Source organism: Canis lupus, chromosome 34, assembly GCF_003254725.2.
Source record: "Canis lupus dingo isolate Sandy chromosome 34, ASM325472v2, whole genome shotgun sequence".
Lineage (NCBI taxonomy): Eukaryota > Metazoa > Chordata > Mammalia > Carnivora > Canidae > Canis > Canis lupus.
Genome location: NC_064276.1, coordinates 8,624,879 through 8,649,661, shown reverse-complemented (window position 1 = coordinate 8,649,661; position 24,783 = coordinate 8,624,879). Strand labels below are relative to the sequence as shown.

At 37.9% G+C, this 24,783-nt stretch overlaps 1 long non-coding RNA gene across 2 annotated transcripts in view; it reads left to right on the top strand.

Annotated features, from left to right (window-relative positions):
• Nucleotides 1–369: 369 nt before the first annotated feature.
• The window catches only part of LOC112662816 (uncharacterized), a 79,235-nt gene continuing 54,821 nt past the window's right edge, over nt 370–24,783 (top strand). For both annotated transcript variants that reach the window (XR_003138858.3, XR_007408258.1), the window contains exons 1-2: nt 370–501; nt 17,745–17,827. This is a non-coding gene — a long non-coding RNA (uncharacterized LOC112662816). The remainder of the gene's footprint in view (nt 502–17,744; nt 17,828–24,783) is intronic.

Below are 24,783 nucleotides of genomic sequence, written 5' to 3'. Positions count from 1 at the left end.
TGTGCATTACTTACAATCCTGTATGTGTGGTCATTTGATTAACACAGGGAAAGAGGCTGGTGGTAGTCTAGCAGTGTCAATCTCCAAATGGAAGCTAGGCAGTATTTCTCAAGAGTGGACATGCAGTGATAAAGCAGGTTCACTTCCGAAATATGCAAAAGAATAAAAAATAAAAATACACAGAAAATACTCCTATGGGGGTATTTTTTTTCCCCCAGTCATTTGAATGTCTCTTACACATCAACTCACCTTTATATTTTTTGCATGTTTCCAATGTGGGGAGCATCCGCATCCCTTGGCTGAGTTCAGCCGGGCCTCTCCTGCAGGACTCCCTCTTCCCGTCCGTGACCTTGGCCCACTTTGCAGCCCCGCTGATTGCACTTAGCCACAGCACTTAAACGCCTGGAACTTTCCCGCTGGTAAATGCTGGCCCCTCGCGCGTGAGGGTGAGATCCGAGGACTCGCATCCTGCTTGGCAGTACAGGGACCGGGATTAATTGGGTAAGTGTGTGTTTTCACCTCCCCTGCCTCCCCGCCCCCCCACCTACCCCGGGGTCAAGACCGCTTTGAGAGTTACAAGAGTAGCAAAGGGGGTTGCTGGGGGGTGCTGAGCTGCCGTGCCCACATCATTAAAATTGTGGGTGTCCGTGCCACAGTGTCGCTGCAATGCTTAGGTGGGATCTCCCGTGTGTGTGTGTGTGTGTGTGTGCGCGCGCGCGCGTGCAAATATTCCGTGCAGCGCTCGGGGAATTTCTGGCTCTCCAGAAGTGTTAGTCGCCGGCTCAATAATCAGCCTTACCATCTGACTGCTAGATCAGAAGGTATTCACTTAGCAGTAATTAAGAGGAAAAGCTGATTTTTATCGGTGGCAATTGTTAAGGAAGATTTGATTCGCACACAGGCAGCTGCCCAGCTCGCTGACGGTGCAAATGTTGTCTTATACCCCCACCCACTGGCTGGTCCTGGGAAGCAGAGGCTGCGCGTCTGCAGACCCACGCCCGCCGCCTGCCCCCGAGCCTCCTTCATCCCCTGATGGTGATTGTGGAATTCATGCAGCTCGCAGAGAAAATGATTCCTCTAAAAGATGGGATGCTTCTGAAAGTCTCTGGCCGAGAGCCAAGTCGGATTTATAAAGGCAACACAGGCGAGGGAAGAAAAGGAATGTTCCTCGTGCTTCTGTGTGCGTCATTATCAGATACATTTCAGAAGATACGTTTTAATTAAACCCCTGAGCAGGGAGGAGCGGACAGTTTTTTTGTTTTTAATTCTGTGCATTGATAAAAGTTAAGTGTAAATATGTTTCAAGGAACTAGTAAATCACAAGAATATCGGAGGGTTAGTTTCTCTTCAATTACAACGGCTAAAAAAAAAAGCAGTAAAAGAACTGCGTTGGAAATTTTCATTTTATCGTGTTAGTTCCACTTTCTCCATTGAAATACAGGAATATCATGCCACTCAAAGGAAAATTTTAAAAAAAGAAGAAGAAAAGATACACTAGGAAAAACCCTTCAAAATATTCTGAAACACCTAATAAAACCAAAGAAATTGCTCTTTAATAGGCCATGGAAAATGTTGCAATTATTACCCAGTGAACCACATAAATTCTTTCAAGTTACATTTTAACTGTAGAGTTTCATTTCCATCCCCTAGCAATAGGGAAGGCAAACAATCCAGCATAATGGTTAAATTGAAAGGGAAAAAATATGTTTTCCTTGATTCAGCTGCCTCACATAACTGCACCGGCGAAAAGATTCTGAATTCAACATAACCCGTGTGTGCCTCATCCTGAAACAGGAGTTTGGAGAAAACCTCCACCTTCTGTGTTTCCTGCTGAAGAACACAGCGGCTCAGGAGCTCATGGTGCACCCAGGCACGTTATGCCGCTGGGTGGTGAAGAGACCCAGGCCCCGAGTCCAGTGGTCTTTCTCCTTTACCAAACTCCTCTCAAAGAAATACTAATATTTGTATGCTCATTTGCATGAGCATGTTATAATTTGTACAAAGTAAAACACACTCTTTGTAAGAATATTTGGAGAAAATCAATGCTCTGATGAAATCAAAGGCAAATAAAATAGTTGGCCCTTCGGTTTCCATCACTGTACAAATGCTATTTTTCTAAAATCTTTTGAAAATGCCAGGGACTTCTTGTCTCTGACTGATGGATTTCAAAGTCCTGGCACTCGGAGGTTTAGCACTATTGTTCGTGAAAGGAATTATGGGTAACCACAGGCTACTAGAAAAGTGCATTAACACAAATGATTAATTGATTCCTGTTCTCATGATGATAGCAATATCTGCTTACTGAATTTTTTTTAGTAGGTAAAAATACTAAAAAGAGTAAAAAAAAATAACAAAAGCAATCTATAATTCTGTTATTGAGCATATCCAAACGAACCATAATTCCATTTTTAGAGTACTTCCCTCTGTCTCTAGAGAGATGACACATGGATAGATAGATACACAGATGGATAGACACATAGATGATAAATAGAAAGCTCAATAGGTAGTTCGATCTCCATATCACTCATACTGCTTTTCTCATGGCAAAAATAATAATAATAATAAACTTATGGTGACAGCTCCTGAAAACCTTATTTCAGAGTTTCTCCGATCTTAACATAGGACCATTAAAAGCAAATGGACGCAATTTCCAAACAAAAGGGCGGGGATAGGGGACAGTTTCACACATTTCCTGGTCAGGCACAGACTGTGGATATGAAGGGAGTGGGATTCTCAGAGTCTCTTGGGGTCAATAATCTCAAGAGCAAGAGAGATGTTTACTGGAATGGTGTGTGTGTGTGTGTGTGTGTGTGTGTGTGTGTGTGTGTGTGTATGTGTGTATGCACTCATGTGCACAAGTGTGTGGTAGGGGGTATCAGATCCCAGGAGTCAGGATTTACTAAAGTCTTTAACAATAGATTCTTTGCATTTTACTTTTCAGTTTGCACAATAGCTTATATAATACTGACTTTCTTAGTCTCTGATTTATTCTTTTGTGCAAATATTGATGCTTTTTTTTCTATGATGTCTTTTTTGAGGTTCAGAAACTAAGAACTGCATAAACAAATCTAACAAAATATTTTCACCTTTTTTCCCTTTGGCTTTTGAATTAGCAAATTCCTCCTGACCCTCATGGTTGTTTACGTTCATGCATTTGTCTTTATGGCTCATTAATAGTTTTATTAAATATATATTCCTGCTGAAACTTATTTTTGTGTATTATAAAAAACAAATCATCTAAACTTATTTTTTCTAAGTAGTTAACCTGTGTTTTAGTGCAGATTGTTAGAAATCCATAAACAAACATAAAAATCAATTTGATAGTATTAAAATGGTAAGAAAATATATTTTTTATTTTGTTCTACTAATTTCTTCTGTTCCATCCACCGTTATTTCTTTTATCAGTAACATACTGTTTGATAACTACTATACTGCCAAGAGCTCTTGATGGTTATTTTTATTTTATTTTTAAGAATTTTTTTTTTAGTATAGTTGGCACACAATGGCACATTAGTTTCAGGCACACCACATGGTTGATTGTTATTTTTAAAATGTTGCTTTCTCACAGTCCATTTTACAGATGTCTTATATAGTCATATCTGAATGGACATCACTAAAAAAAGATTTTGATGGAAATTAAACTTTAAAAATTTAAAAATTATACCTGTATACACATCTATATAACATTGTGAGACATTTTTTTTTGTGAGACATATTTTTAATGTCTTAAATCATGTCATGCCTATCTATTTAAACCATATGTAGCCTTCAGGTAAGATTTGAAATTGTCTTCAGGCAGACCTTATGCATTTTTTGCTTAAATATATTTATGAGTTTTTTTTTAATTTATGGCTCTTTTCCACATTTGTGGTTATTGCCACTGTTATACTGGCATAAATTGTAATGTCTAGTATTAAAGAGTTCAAAATTCTGTCAAATTATTTTGCATAATAGATAATCTGATTGAATTTCACATTATTTTAAGTTTTGCTTATTCTTTTTTTTTTTTTTTTTTTGGTAGGTTTGTAGAATCTGAAGGTACCTGCATACACTGACATTCTCTTTTCATCTTTTTGGAAAGTTGTGCTTTATTTGCTTTTCTTATTTTATATGATTATCTAAAAAATCAGAAAAGTGATCAGTGCTAAACAGGACAGTTGACATTCTTTCTTGAAATTTTTTGCTTTAATAGAAATTAACTGAATTCTTCAGTTAGATGTTGGTTCTTTGCATAAATAGAGGTGATTTATAATTGTAAGTAACTTCTTGTTTCCTAAATGACTTCCATTTGGTTTTGTTTGCTTCTTTTAATCATGAAAGAATACTGGATATGATCAGCTGTCTTCCTGAACTCTATTGAGATCATCCTAGGCAAGTAAGCCATCATAGAAGAGGTTTTTCTGACTATTGACTCATCTCATTGCTAGTACTGTGTCTGCATGGCCAGAATGCCTTTCTTCTATTTTTATACATATGTTCTAATTTGTTGACTTTACAATATAACTGTTTTAGTTGAGCATTTTAAATAAATATTGTAAATCTGTTATTATTTATATTTTACTTTACTTTTTCCTGAAGTTGGCATCATTAAATTTATCTCAACTTCTTTAGATTTTCTTCTTCAATAGAGATCCTTAGTACATTTCATTTAATTATTTCTTGTTTAATCATGAAACTAATAGAAACTTTAATCTTGCCCCTAATACAACAACAAATTTGAGTTCGGTTTTTAAAGACATTGTGTATGAAAAAATTTTGCCTAAGTACTATATTAACCACATCTTAAAAAGATGTTTTGTAGATAGAATTTTTCCTGTTTTAAATGTAATTAGTAAATATTATATAAGTTTTAGAAAATGGATAATTCGGGTGATTCCAGCATTTGTTTTACCTAAGAGTCCCAGCAATAAAATTATTTGCATTTGGGTTGTCTGATGCTAATAAGAGAGTTAGTGACTTAATCACTACAATATGCTGTTCTCAGGGTTGACAGAGCTTGGCTACATGGTTTTCTGCTCCATGTGATGTTGGCTGGAGTTAGAATCATCAAGAAAAGCACTTGGCGCTGCCTTGTATATTTACACTCCCTACCACAATAGATTATCACTGCTTGTTTCTAGAGAAACATTTCACATAAGGACCAGGAAATATGCACAAAAATGTTTATATAGGAGCAATATCTGACTTACATGATCAATTACAGAGAATAGTAACAGTATGTTTTCACCATGAAAAATCAAAGAACAGCACAATGAATGAATTACAATTACATGCAAAAATATGCCTGGATCTTAGCAATGTAATTTGAGTGAAAAACAAGTCCCATGGCATAATATCTAAAATATATTTCCATTAAGCCCAAAAATGAGGCATAGAGTAATCTGTAATAGAACTTTTTCAAAGTAAGGGGATGATGAACACAAATAATCAGGCCAGAGGTTGATTTGACTAGTTGAGGAACTGGAGTGGGATAGATGGTAGATGGGGAACACCTCAAGAACTGCCATGTTATTGGTGATGGTCTAGTGTTGGAGGTGAGCAGTGGCCTCATGATATTATTAAATCAATTGATTACTTAATTAATTTCAAAGAGAGTCAGGAATCGTGAGCCAAGGATGACTGTGCCACCTTCTTGGATATTTGTCAAGCTCCTCACATACTCTCCATCTGACTTTTCACTGCAACTGTACCTGCAACAGCCAGGTGCACATACTCATACAACCCCTTCCAACAGGTGCATGTCTGCCCTTCCTCCATGGGACTCTGTCCACTCACTCAGCTACTCTGATGCATGCACAACCTGGAAGAGCAAGGGAGCTGGCACCTTAGAGAGAATTCCTGGACCAAAAGAGGATGGGAGCCAGTGGAAAAATGTGGAGTTCCCCATGTGTCCCTTGCACATGGTGCTCACATTGGAACTGAGCTCCTGTCTCTATTGTCTGGTCAGCTCCTTAACACATCCTTGATTTAACTTCCCTTGCCTCTCCCCTCCGTTTCTTGCTTTTTGGTATCCAGCATACAGGTTCTTCTTTGGAGAGAAAAATAGATAAACCAGTTAAAGATAAAATTATTAATTCCATCATGAACACATGAGGGACACTATTTTTTCTACACCTTCTCAGTTTATAGTATATATATATTTCCACATATTTGATGCACAATAAACTACACACAAAGTACGTGGTCTAATGAGAGGTATGTAATCACAACCAAGAGTGTGAACCCCCAAATTTTCACCTTCCTTCACTTCTACCCAGAACACTGATCTTCTTTATGTTGTTATAAATTAGTTTACATTTTCTATAATTTTTATGTCAGTGAATTTGTACGATATATACTCTTTTGGGGGTTCTGGCTTCTTTCACTCAGTATAATTATTTAGAAATTGATCCAATTGATCTCTATTCTCTTTATCAATATCATACTGTGTTAATTACTGCAGTTTTGTAGTAGATCTTGAAACCAAGTTAAATGAGTCATCCAATTCTGTATTTCTTTTTCAAAATTGTTTGGCTTTTCTAATCTTTCACATTCCGAGACAAATTTTAGAATAAGCTTGGTCATTTCAACAAAAAGAAGTTTCCTAGAATTTCAGTTGGGATTTTATTGAACTTATATATCAATTTGATAAGAATGGAAATCCTAATATTAGTCAGTGCATGAATACAGCATATATCTCCATTTATGTCTTTTCTGATGTATTTCAACACTCTATTTTTACTTTCAACATAAAGCTCTTGCACATAATTTTTAAGGTTTATATCTACATATTTAAGATTTTTGTAAATAATGCAGATGTCACTTTTAAATTTAAATTTGGCTTTTTTTAGTATATTGATCTTATACTCTTTGACCTTATAAAACAAATTATTAATTTCATTAGTGTTTTATATTCTTTGTAATTGTCTACATAGATGATCATATCATCTGTGAATAGATATAGGTTAATTACTTATTTCACAATATTTGTACCTTTTTCTTCCTTACCTTACTTTGCTGGCTTGGACTGTAATTAGGATATTAAACAAGATGGTGAGAATAGACACCATTGTTTTGTCCAGTCTTAGGAGAAAATATTTCGTCTTGTACTTTAAATAAAAATTTAATTGTAGGTTTTAAATGAATGCTTGTTAATTGGTTTAAGGAAATTCCTTTATATCCCAGTTTTCTAAGAGACTTAGCATGAAGAGAATTTAATTTAGTCAGTTTGGGGTGGGGGGGGTTGCATTAATTGAGATGTTTATATTGTTTGAATTCTTTAGTTTGATAATATGCAGTCAGTGACTGATTTTCAAATGTTGAATAGGCTGTGTGTTCTTAGGGTAAAGCAACATGTATGTGCTATATTATCCTTCCTATATATTTCTAGCTTCAATTTGTCAATATTTTGTTGAAGATTTTTGCATCTATGTTCATGAGAGATACTGGTTTGTATCTTGTTCTTTTGCAATGTCTTTGATTTACATATTAGGATGATATTGTCATAAATCATTTTGGAAATGTTTCTTCTTCTTCTTCTTCTTCTTCTTCTTCTTCTTCTTCTTCTTCTTCTTCAGCATTGATATTATTTTTTTCATTAAATTGTAGAATTTTCCAATGAAGCCACTTGGCCCTAGAGTTCTCATGCTGGAGGTTTGTAAAATGCAAATTCCATTTCTTTAAAAAAATTGTGACTACCATTTATCTATTTCTTTTTTTTTTTTTTTTACTGAGCATGGTGATTTATTTCTTGAAGATAATTTATTTAATCTAAGCTTGCCAATTCTTAAGCATAAACTTGCCTGTGATGCTTCCTTGCTACCATCTTACTCCCCATAGTGTCTATGACAGCTTTTCATTTCCAATCTTGGTGGTTCGTGGTTCTTCTCTTATTTCCCTAATCAGTCCACCTGGAGAGTTCTCCAAGAACCAGACTTTTGCTTCACTGATTGCCTTTATGGCTTTTCTTTCTGCAATTTAGCTGACTTCTCTTCTTTATTATTTTTTTCCTTTAGCTGGTTTTGGCTTTAATTTCCACTACTTTGTCTGGTTCTTAGGGCAGAAGAGGCTCTTATGGTGAGACCAGCAAGGAGTGAATAGTGTCACATGTTCCCAGGTGGCTGACAAAAGATTCTCCTGCCATCCATTTAGCCAAGGCTTAGGATTTAATGAGCTCAAGTTTTTGGAAGAGTACTTTATTCTAAGAGAGAACTGCATTACCATTTCTCTTATTTTTCCTTTGTCTGTGGAATTTTTGTGTTCCCTTCTTTTTATGGTTGAAATAATACAAATCCTTTTACATTCTTGCTTTCTTTTTCCCCATCTGATTCCAAAATATGTATTTCATGAATTGAACAACTTACTTGATGTCTTTCCTGCCCATCTGAGTCAATTTCATGTTATCCTTGAAATTATAACATAAACTTCTGCTGCTAACAATATAACAATACATCCATATACATTGGCATTTATAAATCCTCCATCGTTCTGGGTATTTGGCAAGGGCTTTTCATCTGCAGGTTAGCTCTGTCTTCAAATGGAGAAACCAGTATGTGTAACTTTATATTTTTAACTTTATTTGAATATCATCTGTAAAGAAACCAATCTGTCATTCATGGATCTGCATCCCTACCTTCCCACTACAAACCTCTCCTCCATCATGGTTTCCTGCACTCTTCTACCTAACATATGTGTCACCAGTTAAAATGCTCTGCAACGTGGATTCTACTCTTCCCGACACCTGTTTTAATTCCATCACTTAATTTTAGTCTAGTCTCTTTTCATACTCACATTTCTCTGTGCTTCTTGCCTTCTTTTCAGCTAGGTTACCTTACTCTTGGTCTTCTATTTTCTTATCCACTGAGCCAATATGTCCACATATTTGCTAGCTCTTGGTATTTCCAGTTGTGTTTTTTATTCTTAAAAAATTCTTCTTTTGAAATTGTTAAATTGAAGGAGTAATGCCTGTTTGTTGTACAGATGGGATAATATGAATATATATAAAGGAAAAACAAAACATTCTTTTTTTCTCCTTGTCTAAGGAAAATCAGGTTAACAAGCTGGTATGTTTGTGTGTGGCAGACTGTATTTTCCCCTCAAGCAATCACAGCAACACATCTGGTCCTTTATGCCCTTCCAGAATCTTGTAGATCTCCATAGAGATGGCTTCTGCTTTAATATTTTTTTTAATTGACTAGTGTTTGTGATTGCTTCAATTACTAGAATGTGGTAGAAGGAATGAAACTTGACTTTCAGGTTTAGGTCATGGGGCAATATGATTTCCACATGGTATTCTCTCTCTCTCTCTCTCTCTCTCTCTCACCTTTGGAACCCACCCACATAAAGAAAAAGTGAAAAGTGAGCCCCTAGGCAATAGCCAGAAGCCATCATGAACCACCAGACATGTGAACAAATGACACTTTAGATGATTCTAGAATCTAGACTTCAAGTCTCCAGCTGAGACTCCAATCATTTTGTAACAGAGATGAGACATCCAGTTTTGTCATATCTTCATTCCCCAATCCATGCATCTGTGAGAGTAATAAATGGTTGTTATGTTACTATTTGGGGAGAATGGAGGGAGATTTGTGATTTTAGTTTAGTCTTTTTCTTTTAACTAAAGCCATACTAACTAGATTTCTCTAGGGTTTACCTTTTTTCCTGAACAGTCTCAAAGTTACCATATGTTAATATTATATAAACATTATATAAAATATTATTCTTTCGCCAGGAAAAATATTAGGTTTGGGAAAAGTCAAGCCAAGGGTTGACCACAGACACCTAGGTTTGTCCCTCTGGTGAGCCAAGATGCCTCATACCCTACCGCAAATCTCTGTCTGCTATATTCACACGTGTTGTTGACAAGGACTTGGCCAGAAATCTCCAACATGGTGCTTTCAATGTTGTATAAAAATAGTGAACTTCATCAAAGTGAGGACTTCAACCTGTCACTTTTTGAAGACACTTAGAGAATGGAACATCCTAGAGAACATTTTCAAGTGTTTGACTAAAATTCTAAGCAATAAAAAGAACAGGGGAAAAATTTTATTAACTATCGAATAGGCAAGAGGCCATCCACAAACTGAGATACTTGAAGTATTTCTGGAGGTATGAATAAGGCAAAAACTTAGATCCAAAGTCTTTTCAGGCTAATAATGTACACACTGGCTTAGATGACAATTTAGGAGAAGTCTGGAAGCAGATCACCATGTGAACTCTTTAGGCTTCAGGGCAATCCTGCTTGAAAAAGGAAAGATTTGATCATTTTTCTGGTGGTGGAAATCTTCAGCCTCTTTGAAACTATGAAGAATTATTTTCTAAATTTGTCTCCTTGTAGAAGAGTTTTGATTGAAATGTGAGTCTGCATGAAAGGAAAAATATCACTGAAGGTAAATGAATGAAGTTGAGGACAAAAGAAATGACATCACATGGCTTACTCCAGAGTCTTAGAAAATTCAAATATTGCTTGAATTAGCCTACCACATTCTGGCCAAGAAACTTGGATAATTTATAACTTCATAAAATATGACTTTAGGAATTTACCTATTTGTTAACCATCAAAAAGAAAACTTGAAATTTACTAGATGACAAAGAGAATGCTCAGAGATTTTTCTAAAAGGATTGCTACAATTTTAATTTCTTATTTAACCTAAACATTAACATTATTCTTATTTATTTGGATATAACTTTATGCAAAAGTAAATTTCATTTCTTTTTTGGGAGGACACAATCTGTAATTCTTTAATTCAGGAAGACCTCCTCACATTTTCTCATGAGAAAGCAACACCTCATTTATATAGTTACTTTTTTTTTTCACTTCAGGACTCAATACTGTTCAAGGGAGTTGAGAATAGAAACATTCTGTATTTTCCCACAGTTTCTATACATATGTACATATAATAAGTTTATCATAGCTTGTTGCAGAATCTGAGCTCAGTTCTGTTCAGGAATTTGTTTTATTATTCCTACAAAGAACAGAGTGTAAATGTCCTTTTTACATATTGTTGAAAAAAGGTATCTTACCCAGAGGAATTTAGTGAATGTTCAATTAGTGAAAAATCTCCATGCCAAATGTTGCATATGCTAGATACTGTGAAGCAAGCTTCAGTGAAAAATGCTATTCTAATTTATATGCACCATCCCATGTACAGTGAAGCTTGGGACTTCTGGTTAATGAGTCAGATGCACTCATTAGCAACTATGTTCCAAGCACTGCTTTAGATCAACTAAATTCTGTTTAAGAATCTAGGTCTAAAATTTTCACTGTGAGCTGAGCTTTCCCTTTGCATTTGCATCAGACCATCACCCAGCCACGTGCAAAACAGGTAGACAGTAACAGAGGAAGGTCATTGTGATTGTTTTTTCCCACTTAAGCATTTTCTCATCTGTTGGTTCTTTTGAGTTTGAAGTCCATGCTGAGGGAGGACTTAAGGCACAAGCAATCTCATGCCTTTGCACCATCAGACAACAGTCCTACTTCTGAGCCCTACGGAAAAGCAGTACTTAATGAAAAAAAAAATACTGAAAAAAATATAAAGAACCCATTGGAAAATATAAAGAAAATACGTGCAAATACTGGTGATAAAAATGCGTTAAAGAACAGAAAGTAGATGTGTGTGTTTTTCGGTACCTGACTGAAAGTACAGATGAGTCAGAGGCTAGCAGGAAGCAGAGACTGGATGATATTCATCACAGAAAAAAATGAGTTTCTTTTAAGGCTGTGCTCAGCAGGGAAAACACAAATTACACATTTAGGTCAGTCTTAAGGGACTCCTGAGATTGTTTCAGGCTTAATATTTCTCCCTCTAACTCAACATTATACTCAATTAATCTGCCCTTGTCCAGAAGTAGAGAGAGATCTTAAACAGTCTCATTCTTTCTTGCTGTGAGGACCTTTCTCCTTGGAGAATACGGCACACAAATTGCAAGATTAAACCTTCTTTTTTGGCTTTGAAACCTAAGCTAATATAGTAAGACTTTGCAATGTGTTACAGTGGAAAATAGGTAGGGTGAGATCAGGGAACATAAATTATAGTGATTGAAAGGGCATTCGCAGCCGATCTACAGAGCTGGCTGAGATGTTTCTTACTTAAGAGAACTTACCAAAATGAATGATATCTGGCGAATTCAGTGCTAGCATGGTCTAGGAAAAGAATAGCAAGTGTGAGGATGGTTAAAATATTGACAATTCCAAACACCACCGGCCTTAGAAGTCATCATCAGAATTCCCCAGTGTCCCAGACAACTTCTCTTTCTTTGGACTTTGACCACTAGGGGCAAGGGCATTGGGCAAAAGACTCTAGGTAACAACAGTCATCAGGGTGAGCATTTTGAAAACCATACAGCTGTGGGAACACGCTGTTGTTCCCCTGAAACCAACACAGAATTGCATGTCAATTACACTTCCATAAAAATAAACAACTTTTTAAAAATTCAAATATGAAAAGGAAAGCAACAGAAAACACAGTATTGAAAAAAAATAGCCAATTAAAAAATACAGAGGTAAAAATTCCCCTGGGATGTGGATGCATGCTCAGAAGAGATGGATACAGGAGTCAATGCAGAAGGAAATATCAAGAATAAATAGCAACATTTAAAAAGAAAGTGCAAGCCTTCACCAGCAATCAAAAATGAAAATGTAAACAAGTTGGAAATGCTTTCATGTGCCCAGGAAACTGGCAGAAACAAATTTGAAATAAAGATACATGTGAGTCTGGGTACTGACCTTTGACAATAGCAAACTGCAAGGGAAATTTTTGCTGGGCTTAGTAGCCTTTATCTGCACCAGTACTTTCCACCAACGGTGACCTTCAATGTATCAAATGTGCGGTGCCACATAATGTCAGATGTTCGAGATTCTCAGGGTTTGTAGCAGCAGGAAACAAGAATTCTGCAGAGGCTCTTGACTGTTTGATTCAACATTAATAAAAGAAAAAGAAGTGAATTCTATTGTTCCATGCTCCTACTCATAAACAGTCTTGGATTTTGCAAATGCACCATGCCCTTCACTGGTCATTCACTGTTAATTTGCCATGGATTTCCCCCCATAGTCAATATTAGAGTTTAGATCACTGAAATGATCCACTTTCGTTCTGTGTTCCAGGATTCCAAACCCCTGCCCCTGATATCACTCAATAAAGGTGGGCTTGCTTTCTCATTACTGGCTGCTAGCAAGGTTTGTAAGTAGAGGGAGCCGGGAATTATGACCTAGTGCAGGTGGGAGACTGACACGTGCTCACAGAGTGATGTGCGGCGCTTGGGGGTGGTTTCAGCTCCCACAGTGATGTCTGTGGCACACGACTCTGAGTTTTTAGTCAAAAATTCAAAAACTGAATAAAGCTTAAATGGTTGCCAAATTGCTAACACATTTCTCCAAATGTAACAAAAAATGTGAGTGTACTGAATAATAGAATATCTGTGTTTGAAATCCACATATTTCTCATGCAAAATAATCACATAGGAAACTCATATTTGTAGTTGCCATGCAGAAAAATACTAGCAAGCTTAAATAAATTATTATTTAAAAAGTTGGTAGGCTTGACAGCAAGAAAGGTCAGGGTTTTTCTTTATCCTTTTCTTCCTCCATGAAATTGAATAAAAACCAGATCCTCACCATTGCAATCACATTATTAGTGGTAATAGGAGCAATAAGCTTATAAGTTGATAATACTGATAAATCACATTTGGAGCAGATGGGGATAATTCTGATAGCTTAAAAGTTTTGTCTGAGAATTTTATTCAGTGTAAGCTTTTAAATAAAGATCTTGTTCGAGTAAATATTCATAGGGTCCTATCAGAAAGATACCTGGGAGTTCCAGGAGTTTAGATAGTTAAGTTCCGTTTACAAAAAAAAAAGGCAAGAAAAGAATACATGTGCGATCCTAATACATATCTGAGATCACACCCATCTTCAGAAGATTACAACTGGGGATGGGGATCCCTGGGTGGCTCAGCGGTTTAGCGCCTGCCTTTGGCCCAGGGCGCGATCCTGGAGTCCCGGGATCCAGTCCCACGTTGGGCTCTCAGCATGGAGCCTGCTTCTCCCTCTGCCTGTGTCTCTGCCTCTCTGTCTCTATCATAAATAAATAAATAAATCTTTAAAAAAAAAAACAACTGGGGATATTTTGCTCCTCTAAATATTTTATTATTTATATTTATAACTTAATCTAGGAATGGCCACCCTTAATTACTCTTATGATGTTCTGAAATATGTATTTTGATCATATTTAAACTGGAGAGGGGGGCGGGTTACTTCTTTTTCAAGCCACTTCACCAACATACCCAAGCTTATCATGTGTGTATGTTTCTGTGCCTTTCTTATGTGTTTATTTATGCTGTTTTAATTTCCTGCTTAATTATCTCAAATTTCATCTCAAACCAGTAACTTGAAGAGTGTTTATCTTTTCCAATAGGTTGTTCTTACTGATTTTCAACAACCAAGTAAAGTGTTTTTTAAAAATTCTTTGATCATCCTCATGGAGTCCTCTTGGAGCTCATAATAATTTACCACTGTTGGTGAACTCAGGCATGGCTCTCTGGGGAGTTAAGGAGAGGAGACAGCATTCTCTTCTGACAAAACACAAAGCACCTGTCCTATGGATGTAGGAAGTCTTGTGGACACAGTGGGGCTGGGGCCCAGGTGAATGTTCCCCCTCCCAGCCCTCACCACTGTGCAGCAGGTACATCAAGCACAGTGACTTTATTTCTTCTGCGTTTTAAAGAGTCAATAAAATAAGCCAACATATTGGGAAGTATTAGAATTGGAGTACTGAAAAAAAGCCAATATATTAAATTTATAAAATATAAACTAAAATATTTAAACTATGACATTGAATACATTCCAGGCAACAGCAATAATTGTTGGGGTCAGTAGTCCATCCAATGGTAACATGAATGAGTTGATATAAAACACTGCTCAATATGAAATCATGTGCCCAGTGAATTCAAGCAAAAGAGGGCATTGTTTAAACAAAGAAAATATCCAGGCAACAAATTTTTTCTGTAAGAATTTCGAAGGATGAATTTTAAGGAAATCGAATAAAGATAGAAAAGTAAGAATATGAGAAAGGAAAATAAACAAAGACCTCTTTTTTACCCCCCATAAATCCAAGTAACCATGATCTTGGAAAAAAAAAACAACACAATAATAACATTAAACTTTTTCCCAATACTTTTTTAAAAGGTGAAAACAAAGTACTATACAGCAATGACACCAAAACTGGAGCGGTTATTCAGAATGACATCTACGTATCTCTCACCAATTATCAGTTAGAGGTAGATTTGCTATTTTTATTTATTGCATTGATTAATTTTAGACATAGTCACATTAGCATGATTTACGATTACTTAAAATATAGATAATTTATAGTTTCAAACTTATGTCTGGAAAAAACAAGTACATGGTAAATAGAAGACAGATAGCTAAATAGATGATAGATAAATGGATCCAACAGATATGAACAAATAGAGGGAAGAAAACAAAACACTAGGAAATAGAGTATACATAACACAGTGGAAGATCATATCATGTGCCTAAAAATGTGAGATGCATGCCCATAGTCTGACAGATTCTCTTAGGAATTGTAGCCCTGCCACCTGCAGCCCACACCCCATCTCTCCCACTGAGAGCTGCCCTTTTGCAGAGACAAGGATGTGCTTCAGGTGACCTCGTTGTCCTGTCACTAAAAGGCAGCCCTTCACCAGTGAGGAACAGACTTGTGAAGATACAGAGCTCCAGCTCCAGCCTCCTGATCAGATGGGTCCGAGCTGCTATTCTGGGCTCTCCAGAAGTCTCTGGAAGAACTGTGCTAAACTGACCTTACAACCAGTTTATCCCCACCCACCACCCCTCCAGGGGCTGCTACTGATTATCCACCCTAAGACAATTAGTGAGAACAATACACTTAATGGGTCACATTTCCTGTTAAAACAAGAGGACTTCTCAATAAAAATTAAAACATTAAAAATAGATAAAATGAACAAAAACAGAATCCCTCCCAAAGCCCTGACCTCATATCAGGCAAGCCATGACCAAATGCAAGTTGGTAAATCTACACTAGACAAAGCAACAGAGCCCGACATCATTATATCACGATAAAAGATGTGATACAGGTAAAAGATAAAGGTAAAAGATACAGCTTTCCTGGATCTGCATTATACCTAACAAACTATAAAAAGCACGGTAGTAAAGAAAAGTTACAAGAAATGGATAAATTCACTATCACAGTGCAGATTTTAACACAACTTTCTCAGAAACTGATGCACTGAATGAACTCACAAAATAGCAGATATAGAAATTCTGAGTAACGAATTAACGCTTATATCATAATGGAATATAGAAAGTTCTGTGGTCAATCTTTAACCTTTGAAATAATTACAAATTGATACTGAAATAATAACCAAAACATCTTATATTTTGTTAATATGAAAAAAAGTTTCTAAATTTCTAAACATTTATCAAGGACAAACTGATGCTGTAATAGTGAAAATTCAAAAAAATGGGATTTCTACTACAATTTAGTCCATGTAAATATTATGATTCCGTTTCAAAGCCAAAACAGCTGACAATTAGAGACAATGCTTTGCCTATGGACTGATTGCTAAGGGAACACTCAAACCAGAGAATGAAGCCTGATCTTCTGATGTAAGAAACTATTCCTTTTAATGCCATTGTAAGTCATAAAATGACTTTATTTTATGTGATGAAGTTCAGTCTTGTGAACTGTGTATATGTGTGTGGAATATCCTGGGATTTGGTATAGCAAACATATGCCAGCCTAAAATAACGTAACTCTCACCTTTGGGTTCCTAAGAGCTTGTGCTCACGTTTGCTGTGTTGATTTATGTTTAAACATGTGAAACATAGCAATCATCATCCCAAATATACCATTTGCTTGGTAGATTCCTTATTACATACAAATACGACTGATGTTGTGGGAAATGTGGTTAGATTTGAGATTTCAAAGATACTTTGCAGTATTCACATACTTTTACACTTCTTTCCATGGAGACCTCACCCTTTCTGTTGGCGCTAAATGTGCCTCTACACTCAGGACACCCAACTGCTGCCTGCTGAAATCTGCCCCTGAACCCCAGACAGCCCAGTGCCCGCTCCCGTCCCGATGTCTGACAGACATCTCATTCAAGAAGCAAAAGACCAAGTCTGAGCTTCTGAGTCCCTGCCCTGGTCCCCATGCCCAGGCCTATTCTATGGCCCTTCTTTCAGCAAATGGCACTCCCAGCTTTGAGGCTGCTCTCACCAGAAAGCTTGATGGCATCCCCACCCCTCTTTCTTTGCACTCTACAACTGTAGATGAGGAAGCCTTTTTGACTTGAGTCATACCATATGGTATCCTCAGAATCTGATACATGGTCACCACCCGGAGCTCTCCCCCATGTGTGACTCAGGTGTGGGCCATGACCCCCTGCAGCAGCTCCCAAGTGGCCTCCCTGCTTCTATGCTTGACCCTCAGCAGCCAAAGCTCTGTGTTTCACTCCGTGGATGTTGGGAGTCCCTGAAGTGGCCTTCCATGTGGCTCCAAAATGCCCTCGGTGCAGCCTACCATTCTGACTCCTTTCCTACTGTTTTCCTTCTTGCAGTCAGCGCCCACACTGGTCCCCAGCAACCTTGACCTGACCTCACACGCTCCCACCCCAGGTCTTTGCCATGGTCATCTTTTCCTGAAACTCTCCCCCAGCCATCATCCCCGTTGCTGACATTTTACCTGCTTGAAGGTTTTGCTCAAATGTCTCCCTTCCTCCCACAGGTCTTCACCTGACCACACCAAATTATGTTGCCTCCTGCCTGCCACCACCCCAGGCTCTCCCCAGCACCCTGACTGGGTCTCAGGTATTCTTCAGCTTCCATTACTTACCATGCTTCAATAACCATTAAGGTCTATTCAGTCATCTCTGCCTGTATTTTACTTTCTGTCTCTCCTTTCTGAAAGGCGGAAGACAGTGTTTAGTCTTGAAAAAAAAAAACAAAACAAAACAGTACGTATCTACGTATCTAAGATTCTCAAACACAGGCCTAGACCCTACACAATTACTCCAGCTTTTGGCTACAACAAAGCGACTTTCCTCATATGAACTGCAATCTTTATAATCAATAATCAATGTTGTCTTGACGTCCTGAGCCTCTACCAGAGCCTGCCTCATCCTATGAAAAACACATCTGATGAAAAGATGTATAGGCATCATTCTTTCACTCAGTACTGTCATTCATGTATCAGTTACCATTTTCATTTTGTTCATAAAATATTTCACATTAGTATCCTTTTTAGACTAAATCAAAAACAACGTGTGTGTGTTTTTAAATCTATTTCCACTGTGAGGTTTTAATAGAACATACCCCACAAATATATTAATCTACACCTCTTTTGTTTAAGCAAAGGTCTATCCAGACAGGCATTTTCAGAAAGCAATTATTAAATGGAATAACTTAATTATTGCAGCCTCTTGGAAGAAACAGCCCTGCTGTACTAAGTGCTGTATCAGTAGCTACAATGTGGGCTGTGGTACACACAGATTGAATCACAATAGGAGGTCAGGAGGAAGCAGAAAGAGACAGCTATATATCTTCCATGCTTCTCTTTAAATATCTATTTTTCATTTCAGAGTTTCTCATTCCCTTAGGTGTAGTATGAACTTAAAAGCAACCTAGATTCTTCATAGGACTTTTAGAGTATATGATAGATCAATAATTTGTTGGTTTGTTTATGAAATATGCCAACTTACTAGGACAGAGTCATTTTTAAGAGGAAGCCAAGATCAATATATATGTGCATAGATTTATGGGTGTTTTTGTTACAATCAGAATAAGTCTGTTTAAAGAACTCGAAACGGCAAGCCTGGCTGTTTCAGTGTGATCTATTGGCTCATGGGTGCCACTTTAATTCCAGAGACTAAAACTATCACGTCTGAGACTTTTATTCTGATAAACTCTCCTTGAATGTAATTAATTTTAACAGCCAGGATTTAAAATTGCAGACAAATAACAATCCAGCTGTAGCTTAACGGCATAATCTCTAGGATTCGCTCTCTTTCTTGGGAATGTCAAATATTTGTTCATGCCAATGAATTTTAGAGCTACAGCCTTCTGAATTTTCATCCTGCATTTTTCCCTTCGGAGAATTAAGGAAAGGAAACAGAGTTATGACCTTAAGTCTGTGTGATTACTTAAATACCAAACCAAAAATTTGTTACCATCTGGCCCGGTGTGTCCACCTTTCTATCTCTAGCTGGTTGTATGGACTCAGCCATCCTACTCTGAGCAATGCATTTTGGACAGAGGCAGAACTCCTGAATGAATAATCTTAATTCTGTTGGTTAATTTTGGTGATACTTTCTGGTTGTGGATCTGCTGAACTCAACTAGGTGGTCTCCCCAATATTGTAGAGTTAGCCCAACAACACTAATGGACATCAGATAGTTGAAGCAATAGGATAAGAAACATTTCAATGGGGCAGGTGCATTTCTAGTAACCACAACCTGCTATTCCTGGGCATTTTCATAAGGCACTCCTAACTGTGACTCTCACCTGACACGTAAATATAATTTAGCTTCTCTCACATGTCCCCATCCTCAATGTCCCATAGATTGCTCAACAATAAGGTAAACAGAGCTTCATTTCACTTTTCAAGTGTTAATCACGAATCAAAGGAGAAATATTGTTGTCTTTAATGCCTAAAACCTATTATGACTAATTAAAATTGTGAACACATACAGGGAATATGGAATCAAGGTCATTTTAGCCATAATGATACTAAATAAGTGATTAAATTATTTCTTTCCTTTCTTTTTATTCCTGCTGTTGTGATAAAAGGCTGATTTGCCAATTAGACCAGCCCCTTTGGGTGCCAGCAAACAGATTGATGCCCTTTTTTATTTATGTGAGGGAAGATGTGCAGAGCCTCCTCACTCTGGCTGTTCGTCTGAGCCCCTGCCACGTCCCCTGGGTCAGAGATGCTTATGCACCTGCGTTTCTTCTTCCAAAAGCAAGCCAAGCTAAAGCAGGAACTTGCTCAGCTAATATCTATTAGACCGAGGTGTAAACATACAACTGTCATTAGGAAGCACTCTCCACTGCGTAGAAAAATAAATACACAGCACATAGTTGGCTTCCTCCTCACCTGGTCCCTCCTTACTGACCCCTCCTCATCCTCTCCCACTTCCAATGGGATGTGACCTGTCATATCTCACCTGCTCCCGATTGCTTGCCTAAGTCCATCCTACCCTGCTGAATGCCTGTCTCCCTGACAGCTGCAGTCAACATCAATCCCAGCTTCACTGGGCACCCGTAACATGGATTTTAGTGCAAAATGTCATGAGATATATTCTTCCCTGCTTCATTCATTAAATGCTTCAAATTTTGAATCCCCCTCTGGATCGAAACTCCTTTAACAGAAGAGTTCTATTTTGAGAGTTTAAGTTCAAGAAGCAAAAACATAAAGCAATTCCATTATTTACTTATTCAGTCACTTAATTATATCAGTGTGGACTTATGGATATTTAACTTATACTTTGCATTATAACCCAATACTGACCATCTTTGTTTTGTTGGTAAATCTTTCCAGGTTAGGTCAGATGGCTCCTTTGTCCCTTTCACATAGTCTCATCGAGGCTGCTTTTTTCCACCGCTTTTTGAACACTTTCCTAATTTCTGGCACTTTGTGATGCTTCAGGCTCGTCAGGTATATTTATTGCTCCAGTTCTGGAACCAGCCAGGCATTTCTCCAAGAAGCCTTGATTCCTTTCAGTGGAGAATGGGAATTAGAAACAAAGATCTGAATGCTGGTGGGCTTGTGGCTGCTGGGGCAGGATTTGGCTTTTAGCCACCTGTTTACCTTTGAGTATATTCTACTTAACCTCTCTGAGCTCTGTTTTCTTTATTTTCAAAATGAGGGCTATACTGCAATGAAATAGCTCTCTTGCCCAGTTTTTTAAAGTTAGTCTGCATGCTCAACGTGGGGCTTGAACTCAGGACCCTGATATCAGGAGTCCCATGCTCTACTGGCTGAGCCAGCCAGATGCCACTCTCTTAACCAATTTTGACCTAACAAACTGACTAAATTAACCCTATTCTCCATTCCTCCTGTAAGCCATATGACTGATGACCATACAAATGGAAAATTTGATGAAAGCACATCACTTTTAAAAATCCTATAAAATGAGGGATTCAAGAAATGCACACTTACAAGGCAGATTAAACAAATGGAAGAATTCCAGATTCAAAGTACTTTACAAAGTGTAGGCAAGGTTTCACTCCTGTACAAAAAACACACCCAGGGAAATCCTACATTAAAGCGTTAAGTGTACATTCCAAGGAGAACTTGGAATTTCAACCCACAGATTATATTCAAAGAAATGACCTCCCTTTTCAAAAGACTGGAAAATAAATGGGCATTTATGGTTTTAATTTTTTTAAAAAAAATGTGGTCTGGTAGGTCATGGTAGGGAACGGCTATAACCACATAGGTGGGTTCTGCCTAGACTTGGACAGTGTGAAAGTGCTGTGTGGGCAGAAGAGGGTCTCAGGGCATGACACACAGTACAGCGCTGGGTCAGGCATTAATCCTGGAGTTGCTAGAGTTGGGGAACCTCCAGGGACCCACAGAGGAGCATTGTATAGAAGGGACTGAGGGAATATCAAGGAATATCCACATCTTTACTGGATGGTGGACATGGTAGGTAGGTAACAGGAACACGGAAATACACTGTAGTGAGTGTCTCAAACAGAGGGATGTGTACGGTGCTCTGGGACTAAATAACAGTGAAATTCATCCCTGTCCATGTGTCAGGAATCAGCCAGGATGGCTTTACTGGTGGTTCTCAGCACAACGTGGCAAAGCTGCCTCATTTGTGCTCAGAACTTGGGCAGAAAACGATGTCCCTTGCCTGGGCCATCCCTCCCCCATGTGGCAACTGAAATGAGAACTGAAGGACTGACCCCAGGCCTGTTTGCCCTGGAGAACTGAACATAGAAGCAGGGCTCCATGAAGCACAAGTAACAACTGTCTTTGTGGGAAGAGCAAGAACCTGTCAAAGGAAGGGGAAAGGACCACCAGGACAGAGTTACTGCTATGACACTGGTGTTCCACATGGTCAGAGCACTCTCCTGGGGGGTGGCTGTTTTGGAGGGCTCTTCCTGGGACTGATGTGCCTGGAGGAAATAAGCAGTGGCTAGGTATTACCATTAATGAATCTGTGTGCACTTCATCAAACATCTTCCTTGTGGCAAAAATAAATTCACCAGGTACTACAAATTGTGGTTCTTCTGAAGACTTTGAGGGGGGAGAAGGAAAGGTCCCATGGGTATATAATTGAGCATCTACTTGGTTTTTCTCTGAAAACCATGAAAAGATCCCAAAAGGTGAGTAGTATGGACACTCTATGAGGAGGTAAGAATGGACATTTGATAGAATTTGCTAACAGAGAACCCAGTTTGCTAGGGTTTCAGCAGGAAAATACCACATTTGAGGGGCGCTTAAGTAACAGAAAGTTATATTTCTCCCAGTTCTGGAGGCTGGAAGTGCAAGATCAAGGATCAACAGGGCTGGTTTCTTCTGAGGTCCTGAGCATGAATCTGATGCATCTCTCTACTCTGGCTTTTGGGGACTGTGGCAGTTCCTGAGACTCTTTGGCCTGTATACATGCACTGCCCCATCTCTGCCTTCATGTTCACAAGGCCATTCTCCTGGTATGCATCTCTGTCCACAAATTTCCCCTTTTGGTAAGGACACCAGTGAAATTGGATTAGGGCCCATTCAATCATTTCATTTGTAATTTGCTCACCTTTATAAAGATTCCCTTTCCATTATGGTCACATTCTGGGGCGCTGTTAGTTAGGACTTCAACATATGAATTTGGGGACATGATTCCACCCGGAACAGCAAGAATAGTTAAGATCACCTACCAACTATGAATTAGAACAGTGAAATAGTTCCTATTTTTTTTATTTAAAATATATGTGAAAGTCATATACAAAAAAATTCAGGTGAGTAGTTCAAACTTCAAACAGTTATATTCTTTTGAATGTTATTTCTCTCAATATAAAGATCATCTAAATATTTTTATATTAATCAAAGAATAACACCACTTAAACCTGTATTCGTCATTCAGAGTGTGACTATGATATATTAGAGTTGTTTTCTATGGTCTTTTCATTCATGGGGTAGTGAATATATTTTTAGTGTGACATTCTCAATGTACACAAGAAATAAAGTCATATCAGAAATGCATTTCACTTTAGTTGGAAGTTGAAGGAATAAGGTTTATTCTTATGTCAAAGTAATTTTGCACAGCTCTTCACTGTAAGGTTCTGAGTAAAATCATGTTTATTTTGAATAACCTAAGATCACCATTTTTATTTAACACATTCATGATAGGAAAAAGTCTATTTTACAGGGCAGAAGAACAAAGAAATATTGTAAAAATAAACTTTTAAAAATGGATATTTTCCCCCAAAGAGAAACTATTCCAAATCCACCAATGGGTGTCATTTAGAGCAACTGTTCACAAATTGTTCTGGGATGTGCGTTGGTCCCTGAGGTCCCTCTGGGTGACCCCCAGGCTAATCTCATGTAGTATTGATGCTTATAATATGAAAATGTCTATATTTTAGTTTCCAGAATGGATGGTTTATGAATAATGTATAATATTTAATAAAACCAGACATTGCCTCATTAATGTCTCATCAAAAGTAAAATGGATCATTCCCTTAAATCTGGCATTTTTGGGTCATGTACGGCATAAGATTGGGTAGATAGATATCCATCCTTTTACCCTACTAAACATATTTATAATCCAGTGAATCTCAGGATTAGTTTCTGGAAGGTTTTAATCACTAATCAGATTAAACTCAACATAAGAAATCTATTGTGTTTATTAATCCCTTCACTTTGCAAAGAATGCTTTTGTTTGCTTGTTATGTGCAATGCTTACGAAGAAAAGAAAGCTAAGCCTGCAGGTAGGAAAGGACTTTTGCAAAAGGCACACCATAAATTAGGATGTTAAGGCTGCTGCTTAGCACATACTTGTTAAATCGCGTTGTTTGAGGCTCATCACAATATTTTGGGGGATAATGATCATTTGGTATGAGAAATAATTCCAGAAGAAAACCTCCACGGGCCTGTGAGACTGGGTGTCGATCTCATTCAGATCTGAAATCACCTAGTGAATGATTCCCAATAGTCATTATCTAGTAAATTATTTCTATTCTTAACAATTACAAAAGCTATGGTGAACTTGCAACCTCCCTAAGTGACCACAAGAAATTATTCGTTTTGTTTAATGTTGGCATTGTATTCCTGCAGAAATGACAGTGGTCTTAAAATTCTGTCACTGAATTTTAAAAACCACGATCACTTGGTCTTTTTCCAAGATGGCATATGTATCTTTTTAGACCTGAGTGTGACTTGCGTTTCCCATGCATGCATTATATGCACGCTCCTCCTCTTTCTGCATTTTCTGTGGGATATGGTGGGGCCCCATGGGGGAAGGAAGCAGACTGGTGAGAGATGGGCTCAGAGGGGGAGGGGCCTGAGTTGGGCCACGCTGGCATGAAGGGAAGTGGTTGGAGGGGTTTGTCCTTGGTATATAGGCTGGTGTGGGGAGAGGCTGACAAAACACCCCTTACGAACAATTTCTCCTGGAAATGGGGCCAATATGTTGTCTGAGTCAAGTAGCTGACACCCTGAATTATATTAGCTGCAGTCTGAGTGATCTGAAAAGTCAGCTTCCAGAGGCTGCCAGCAGCCCCCAATGATCCCCACAACCTCTAACCAATTGCAATCTCCACCTGAA